Source organism: Petaurus breviceps, unplaced genomic scaffold (genome assembly GCF_028583685.1).
Source record: "Petaurus breviceps papuanus isolate PSGF00001 unplaced genomic scaffold, PetGlider_PUasm1.0 555, whole genome shotgun sequence".
NCBI lineage: Eukaryota > Metazoa > Chordata > Mammalia > Diprotodontia > Petauridae > Petaurus > Petaurus breviceps.
The window spans coordinates 600,689-609,270 of NW_027186373.1; the positions used below are offsets into that span (position 1 = coordinate 600,689).

Genomic DNA, 8,582 nt, shown 5'->3' on the forward strand with positions numbered 1-8,582 from the left:
CTCCTTGAGGGCAGGGAGCATCTTCTGTCCTTCTTTCTACTCCCAGTGCTTACCTCAGTACCTGTCCCATAACTAGTGCTTAATAAATGTTTATAGTCTGAGACAACATGGAAACAACCTATACGGGGGTGTGTGTATCCAGAGAGATCTACACCTGTAAGTACATACCTGCATGCATGCAGTTCGTGTGTGACATATTGGAGACACTGAACAGAGGGAGGGCCCTGGAAGGCAGAGAGGCTGGGGAGGGCTCCTCTAGCAACTGGGGTTTTGTTGTTCAGTCATTTCAGTCATATCTGACTCTCTGTGACCCAGTTTGGGATTTTCTTGGGAAAGTTACTAGTGTAGGTTGCCATTTTCTTCTCCAGCTCATTTTACAGATGAAGAACTGAGGCAAGCAGGGTCAAGAGGCATGTCCAGTGTGACAGAGGTAGTAAGTGTGTGAGGCCTGATTTGAACTCATGCAGGAGAATCTTTCTGAATTCAGATGCAGCACTCTATCCACTGTGCCACCAGGATGCCCACTCACAGCAGGGGAGGGAGAGCATTCCCTTCATGAGGGACAGTCAGAGAGATTGCCCAGAGCCTGGAGATGGAGGATCTTTTGGAGGGTCTATGCATGAGGGCCATGTCACTGGATTAAGGGTATATGTTGGGGGGTCAAATGTAAAAGATTTGAAAGGCAAGAGGGAGGGAGGCTCTGAAAGGGCTTTGAATGATAGATGATTTTTATTAGGTCCTGTAGGTGATAGGGAGCCATTGTACTTTATTGAGTAGGAGTGACATGATCAGACATTACATCACCTCTCATCTGTAATGTTCCAATAGACTCCTGGCAGGGATGGGGAGGCTCAAGTCTTTCCCACTCCACTCCGTCCTCCATTCAGCAAACAAACGGATTTTGTTAAACTCAGATTTGACCCCATCTTCCCCCTACCCAATAACCTCCAGTGGCTCCCTGTTGCCTCAAAGAGCAAATACAAAGTACTCACTTTGACATTCAAAGCCCTTTATAATCTAACACCGCACTTGCTCTCCAATGTTCCAATATCTCAACCCTCCCCCTGTAATCTTTTGTCTGGGGACACTGGCCTTCCAGGCACCTAGTAGCACAGAGTAGTGACCCTGGGGTCAGGAATACCTTAATTTAAATTTGTCTTCAGACATTTATTAGCTGTATGTCCCTGGACAACTCACTTGACCTCTGTCTGCCTCAGTTTCTGATATCGTAAATTGAGGCTAATAACACCCAGCTCATGGGGTTGTCATGGAGATCGATTGACCTAATATTTGTAAAGCCCTGAGCCTGTGCCTGCACATAGTAGATTTTTAATAAATGCCTGTATCCTTACCCCCTCCACCACTTAGTGTTCATTATACACACGAATCTATCTTCCAGGTCTCTTCCTTTTCACTGGGTGCCCCTCCATGTGCGGAATTATCCTCCTCTCCCCTCTTTTTGCCTCCTGCCTTTCTTGAAATATCACTTCAAATCCCACTTTCTGCCAACAAGCCTTTTCCAGGCCTATCTTATCCTAGTCCCTACCCTCAGAGATGACCTGTAGTTCAGCCTGTGGACTCAGTCAGTCAACACTGATTAAGAACCTACTATGCGTGTGGTGTGTGCCTGCAGCTGGGGCTTCCTTTGGCTTAGTGATGTCCTCCCTGAGGAGTGGTTGATACTCCCTCCACCAGACGGCAATGTGTAGACCCACTAAGTGCCATTGAAAAGGATCTCCATGGCCCTCTCTGCCAAGTGGGGAAGGGAAAAGCAAGGTCACTACCATGTACTCAAGCAGGTGAGGCTTGAAGGGCTCTGGGAAGGGGAAGCTGATTGCCCTCCCAGGCTGGCGATGCCATTTTTGAGTGGTTCTCATGACCACCCAAGGTCCCCTACATTATCTTCCATTCCTATCTTCACCCCTCCCATGCAGCTCTACAAAAGCTTTTCAGGTGTATGCTCTCCATATATACAAGCCAATGAATTATTTTCTCAGTTGCGTTGCTCTTCAATTTCCAGTCACGACAATCATTCTCTGTAGCAGAAAAAAGAAATAAAGTAAGAGAAGATTCCCCAGGACTCCATGTTCCCTGAAGGTCATTATTATACTCCCAGCACTCCAAGCAATGGCCCTCATCTTCCTTAGACTGCTTCACATCCCACTCATCACACAACAGAATTCTTTCTGTTACCTTCAGCACCAGAAGTCATCCTTAGTTCAAGGTGACCTTTAGTGTACCTGACAATTACAATATAAGACCATATTACACTTGAAATCTTCTCTCACTTCCATTTCCTGTATAAGGTTTCTCAAAGTTGAAGTTACTGAGCAAACTGTCCCTTTTGGATCAAAGCCATTCTCTTGAGAGGAAACCCCATTATCCTGTTCACTGTGAGTATTTCCCTTCTGTCTTCTTAATTCCATGCCTGAGAACTTCTGATCCAGTCTAGACTTCCTTCCCAGTTCCATTGTAGGCCATGGTCTTCCACTTCAAACTCTTTGGAATCATCCCTGTCAAAAGCCAAAGTTCCTGGCAGACTCTTGATGGCGCCTCCCCCCTTCCCTTCTGCTGTCGATCTTCAGACCAAATGGCTGCCTCTCTCCATCCCACTGCTTTTATGCCAGTGACCAGGTCACAATCAGATCTGGAAGAGTAGCCTCTCTCACTGCTCCCTCATCCTTCTGAAGGATCACGTGGCGAACATGATGACGAAGCAGTTGTTTTCCAGATATTGCTCCGACCCAAAATGCTGAAAAAAGAATTCTGTTCCCTAACATTCCAGATCAGCGCTAAAATGGGAGAGAAGAACACAGAAAACACTGAACAAGTTTCAAAAAACATGGAATAATACTGAGGAAAGAGAGCCCTTGGGGCTCCCCCTCAGAAACTCCACTCCCTAAACTAAATTGGGAGCCAGGAGCAGGAAATGCAAGCAATGTGGGAGGCTTAGTCTTCACTTTGAGCCAGGAGGTCTGCACCAGGTCCCCCCAACACAGTGATTTACTTTGGGCATGCCATAACCCTATGAGAAGCAACAGATATTGACTCTTCTCCACCACATGAAGGAGAGGGATAGAAATTGGGGCAAGATGGACTAAATAAGGTAGAGAAGAAAGCATTTCAATAGCTAATGGAAAGGGACTGGAAACCCAGTTGAGGGTCATCCTTTCTACTCCAGAGATTGCTCTGCCCAGGGAAAAAGCCTGTGTCCCCATAACAACTAGTGTGTAGACACTCAAGATGTCTAAATGTGGATGACTAGGGATCCTGCAGGGCAGCTAGGTGGTGCATCGGATAGAGTGATGCATCCAGAATTAAGAAGACTCCACTTCCAAAGTTCTAATCTGGCCTCAGACACCTACCAGGTGTGTCACTCTGGGCAAGTCACTTAACCCTTTTTGTCTTGATTTTTTCATCTGTTAAATGGGCTTGAGATGGAAATGAGAAATCAATCCAGTATCTTTGCCAAGAAAAACACCAATGGGGTCATAAGGAGTCAGGTCAATATAGAAAGTGAATGAACAAGTCAAGCTAAGGAAATCCCAGGGCAATTGGAGCCAAAGTAGGGGAAAGCAAATACAAACAATAGGGAACAGGAAAGGCCAAATATCAAAAGGAAAAGGCTGGAATATCAAGCCAGCTTGCCATCACATCCATCAAAAGAGGCACTAATAAAGAGCAAGGAGGCATGGGGACAACTCAGAAAGGTCAGACCCCATAAGCCAATGCTTGGCTCTGAAGATACCCAGGCATAATGTGCTACCTTCTAAAGAAATAATAAGGGTTTCTATACTCCTTGCCTGCTCTGGCCCTGGGTCCATCCAAGGGTTCAATCAGCTCACTTCCCTATGAAACTCTTCCACAGAGTGATCCTGGACTTTGTCAAGAGCTCTGTCATGACACTATTGTATCCACATTAAGAGCACACTGAATGCAGACCAAAGCATACTATTTTTTTCATGACTCTTCTCATTTGTTTTATTTCTTCCTTCAAAACATGGCTAATGTGGAAATATGTTTGACTTGACTGAACATGTATAACCTATATCACATGGCTTGCTTTCTTAGAAGATAGGAAAGGAGAGAGGGAGGGAGAAATATTTAGAATTCAAAATCTGTATCAACAATGCAATATTCACAATGCCTATAGTAACTATAAATATGCTGATATGGTTATTAATTACAAAATATACCAGGCTCTCTACATGGGGGATAAAGCTAGAACATTTATTCAAATACCAGAAAACTGAGTCCCAAACCACAAAGTCAAAGCCATTACAGTAGTTATGAAGGTGGCACATGTAGTTAATGTAGTAAACACCCACATTCTCAAGCCTTCAAAACACAACAGTCTACCTCAGGCAAAGATCCTCCTCTCCCTAGTCATGGCAAATGCTCAGTGTGCTGGAAGTATGCTCTCAGCAGCTCTGGCTCCTGCAATTCCCATCCCTGGCAGTCCTCAGCAGAAATTTTGGCTGGCTCAAATAAAAGGAGTTCATGCCTCCAATCTGGTACCAGAAATGTTAGCAGTAGCAATTAGAGAAGAAAAAGAAATCAAAGGAATCAAATTAGGCAAAGAAGAGACCAAGCTATCACTCTTTGCAGATGATATGATGATATACTTAGAGAATACTAGAGAATCAAATAAAAATTACTTGAGACAATAAATAAATTTGGCAATGTTGCAGGATCTAAAATAAACCCACAGAAATCCTCACCATTCCTATATATTTCTAACAAGATCCAACAGCAAGAGATAGAAAGAGATATCCCATCTAAAGTTACTGTAGACATTATAAAATATTTGGGCATCTATCTGCCAAAACAAACCCAGGAACTACTTGAACACAATTACAAAACACTTTTCACCAAATAAAGTCAAATCTAACTAATTGGAAAAATGTCAATTGCTCATGGCTAGGTCGAGCTAATATAATAAAAATGACAATTTTACCTAAGTTAAATTACATATTTAGTGCCATACCAATCAGTCTACTAAAAATTACTTATTGAGTTAGAAAAAAAAGTAACAAAATTGATTTGGAAGAACAAAAGGTCCAGAATAACAAGGGAATTAATGAAAAGAAATGCTAGGGAAGATGGCCAAGGCATACCAGATTTTAATCTATATTATAAAGCAGCAGTCATCAAAGTTTCTTGGTACTGGCTGAGGAATAGAGTAGTGGATCGATGGAATAGATTGGGTACATGAGACTCAGCAGTCAATAACTACAGTAATCTAGTGTTTGATAAACCCAAAGATCCCAGCTTTGGGGATAAGAACTCACTATTTAACAAAAACTTCTGCGAAAACTGGAATATGGTATGGCAGAAACTGGGCATCGACCCTTATCTAACACTGTATACCAAAATCAGGTCTAAATGGGTGCATGATCTAAGTATAAAGGCTGATACTGTAAGCAATCTGGGAAAGCAAGGGATAGTTTATCTGTCAGATTTATGTAGAGGGGAAGACTTTATGACCAACCAAGAGTTAGAGAGCATTATAAAATGCAAAATGGATAATCTTGATTACATTAAATTTAAAAGTTTCTGTACAAACAAATCCAATGTAACAGATTAAGAGGGAAGTGGGAAATTGGGAAAGAATTTTTACAACCAATGTCTCTGATACAGGCCTTATTTCTGAAATATACAGAGAATTGAGTCAAATCTATAAGAATAGAAGTCATTCCCCAATTGATAAATGGTCAAAGGATATGAAGAGGCAATTTTCAGAGGCAGAAATTAAAGATATCTATAAGCATATGAAAAAATGCTCTAAATCACTACTGATGAGAGAAGAGCAAATCAAAATAATTCTGAAGTACCACATCTCATCAGTCATATTGGCTAAGATGCCAAAACAGGAGAATGACAAATGCTGGAGAGGATGTGGTAAATATGGAATACTAAGGCATTGCTGATGGAGTTGTGAACTGATTCAATCATTCTGGAGAGCAATCTGGAACTATGCCAAAAGGGCTATAAATAAGTGCATACCCTTTGACCCAGCAATAACACTTGTAGGGTTGTATGCCAAAGAGATCATAGAAGAGGGAGGAGGACCTGTATGTATAAAAATATTTATTGCAGCTCTTTTTGTGGTGGCAAATAATTGGAAATTAAGGGAATGCCCATCAATTGGGGAATGGCTGAACAAGTTGTGGTATATGAAAGTTATGGGATACTCTTGTGCTATAAGAAATCAGTAGCAGAGGGTCTTCATATTTACCTGGAGAGACTTAAACAAACTGATGCTGAATGAGAAGAGCATAACCAGGAGAAATTTGTACACAATTACAGACACAATTGTATTTGTGATGACCGACTTTGATAGACTGGACTCTTCTCAGCAATGCAAGGTTATAAGACAACTCCAAAAAACTCATGATGGAAGGAAATGTCTACATTCAGAGAATAAATTAGGAAGAACCAGAAAGAACAAAGTTTGAATGGAGACTGAAGCAAACTGCCTGCTCTCTTTTTCTTGTTTGGTTTTGATTCCTCTTTCCCATTGTTCATTCCATCCATTACAATCCTTTGTAACCTGACTAACGTCTAATGTGAAAGTAATTGCAGATCCTATACTTGATTTTATGCCGCCATGGGGAGGGGGGAGATAGGGAGAAAATTTGGGGATTGTGGAACTGAATCTTGTAAACTAAAAGTAAACAAACAAATTAGTAAAGTAAAAAAGGAAACATGAGTAGGCAGATATCAGAAAAATCAGGAAAGACTTTCATGAACTGATACAAAATAAGGAAAGCAGAACCAGGAAAACATTGGACACCGTAACAGCAACATTGTGTAATGATAAATTCTGGATACTTAGCTCTTCTCAGTGGTACAATGATGGAAGACAATTCCAAAGTACTCATGATAGAAAATGCTATCCACATCCAAAGAAATGTGTTGTAGTCTGAATGCAGATCAAAACAGATGGTTTTCACTTTCTTGTGTGTGTGTATGTGTGTGTGAAAGTGTGTTTTTTTCTTTTTTTCTGTTTCTTTTTTTCACAAAATGACTAATGGAAACGTGTTCCACATGATTGCATATATATAACCCATGTCAAATTGCTATCATCTTAGCAAGTATTTGCTAATACTATTCAAAAAGAAAAAGTTTTCTTCTTTTTCTCACCTTTGTCCCCTCCACTTTCCTGCTGTCCTTTCTCCCTAACATCTCCCCACCATGGGGCTGGTATTTTTTCTTAGGATCTTAAAGCCTGTGTGAAGAAGATTTGCCAATTTCTGGATAAGGAGCTGAGTGAGGAAGAAATCAGCTCAGTCATAGAGAACGCCTCCTTCCAAGTCATGAAGAAATGCATACTGGAGCACAAGGAAGCTATACCAATGGAAAATTTGGAGAATTTCAAAATAATCACACTGAGAAAAGGTGAGGAGAAATGGTCAAGGCCACTGGGGCTTATATAGGTGGGCTCCCTCCTGTCCACCTGAAATCTAAGCAACCAGAAGTAGGATCAGAGAAGGTGTGTATCTAAAAGCAGATATAAGGCAGTCACAGAATTTGGTCCATCTCCACCATAGACAGCACCAAATGCCTCTGAAATGACCCACTCAGAGAGAGGAGGTCCAGACAGCCAAGGAAACCTCCCTTAGGTTTTCATGTTTTGGAGGAAAAGGGAGAAGTGGGGGAGTAAGAGGAAAGAGAAAGGCCAGGCTGGTTCAACATCCACATTCTCTGAATGATGAATGAGGAAGGAAGAACTCCCTGGTTGCAGGGGAAGGTCCCCTAATCCTAACCACAGCAATAGAAGTCACTAATGGTCCACCCAAAGTCACCTTCCTGGGGCAAGAAGGGAGAGAAAATGGTAAAAAGGGCATGATCACAAAGGAATTTTCTCCAGGGTGTGTTAACCCCTTTCTACATGTGGCAGGCATCTGTGGAGACTGGAAAAACTACTTCACAGTGACCCAGATGGAAACATTCAACAAGCTGTACCAAGAGAAGATGAAAGAGCTGGACCAGGACCTGTTCCCATGGGATCAGTGCTGAGATGGGCTCTGGAAGACCTGGTGTTCTCTAATTCACCCCCATATGATCTGCAAATAAGAGAGAATTCTATTTCCCTTCCCCTACTTTCTCTTCTCTTCTCTTACTAGTACAGCTCACATGAAGAAACAGTAATGTGAGAGACTTGGGGCATCCATGTTTCTTCCCAAAGGAAAGCTTCTAGTGGGTCCTCTTAACTGGTCAGGCTCAATCTCTCTGGAACATCACACTTTGAATGCTATCGTGGAATGGTCCTTTTAAATCTGTGATTTTGAGTACTTTAAACATAAATGAATGCTGAATGTTGGAGGCTTTTTTTCTGCCTGTTGATGTAATGGTGATTGCAATCATTTTTCAGTAAATTTGTTATGCTAAGAGGTTATGTAATGTTAAACAAGTTTTGCATCCCCAAAATCACTGCAACAACATCAACCAGGTCACACAGAAAAGTTCCCAAAAAGTCATTTTTTTTTTGTATCATTATTGATCCGTTGATCCAAAGGGGCCGCTAGGTGATGCAGTGAAGAGAGAATCAGGCTTTATGTCAGGAAGAATTGGGTTCA

General features: G+C 41.8%; 1 pseudogene; it reads left to right on the forward strand.

Moving 5' to 3' along the window:
- Window positions 1–8,257, forward strand: part of LOC138172931 (sulfotransferase 2A1-like) — a 48,415-nt pseudogene extending 40,158 nt beyond the window's left edge.
- The last annotated feature ends 325 nt before the right edge of the window (window positions 8,258–8,582 follow it).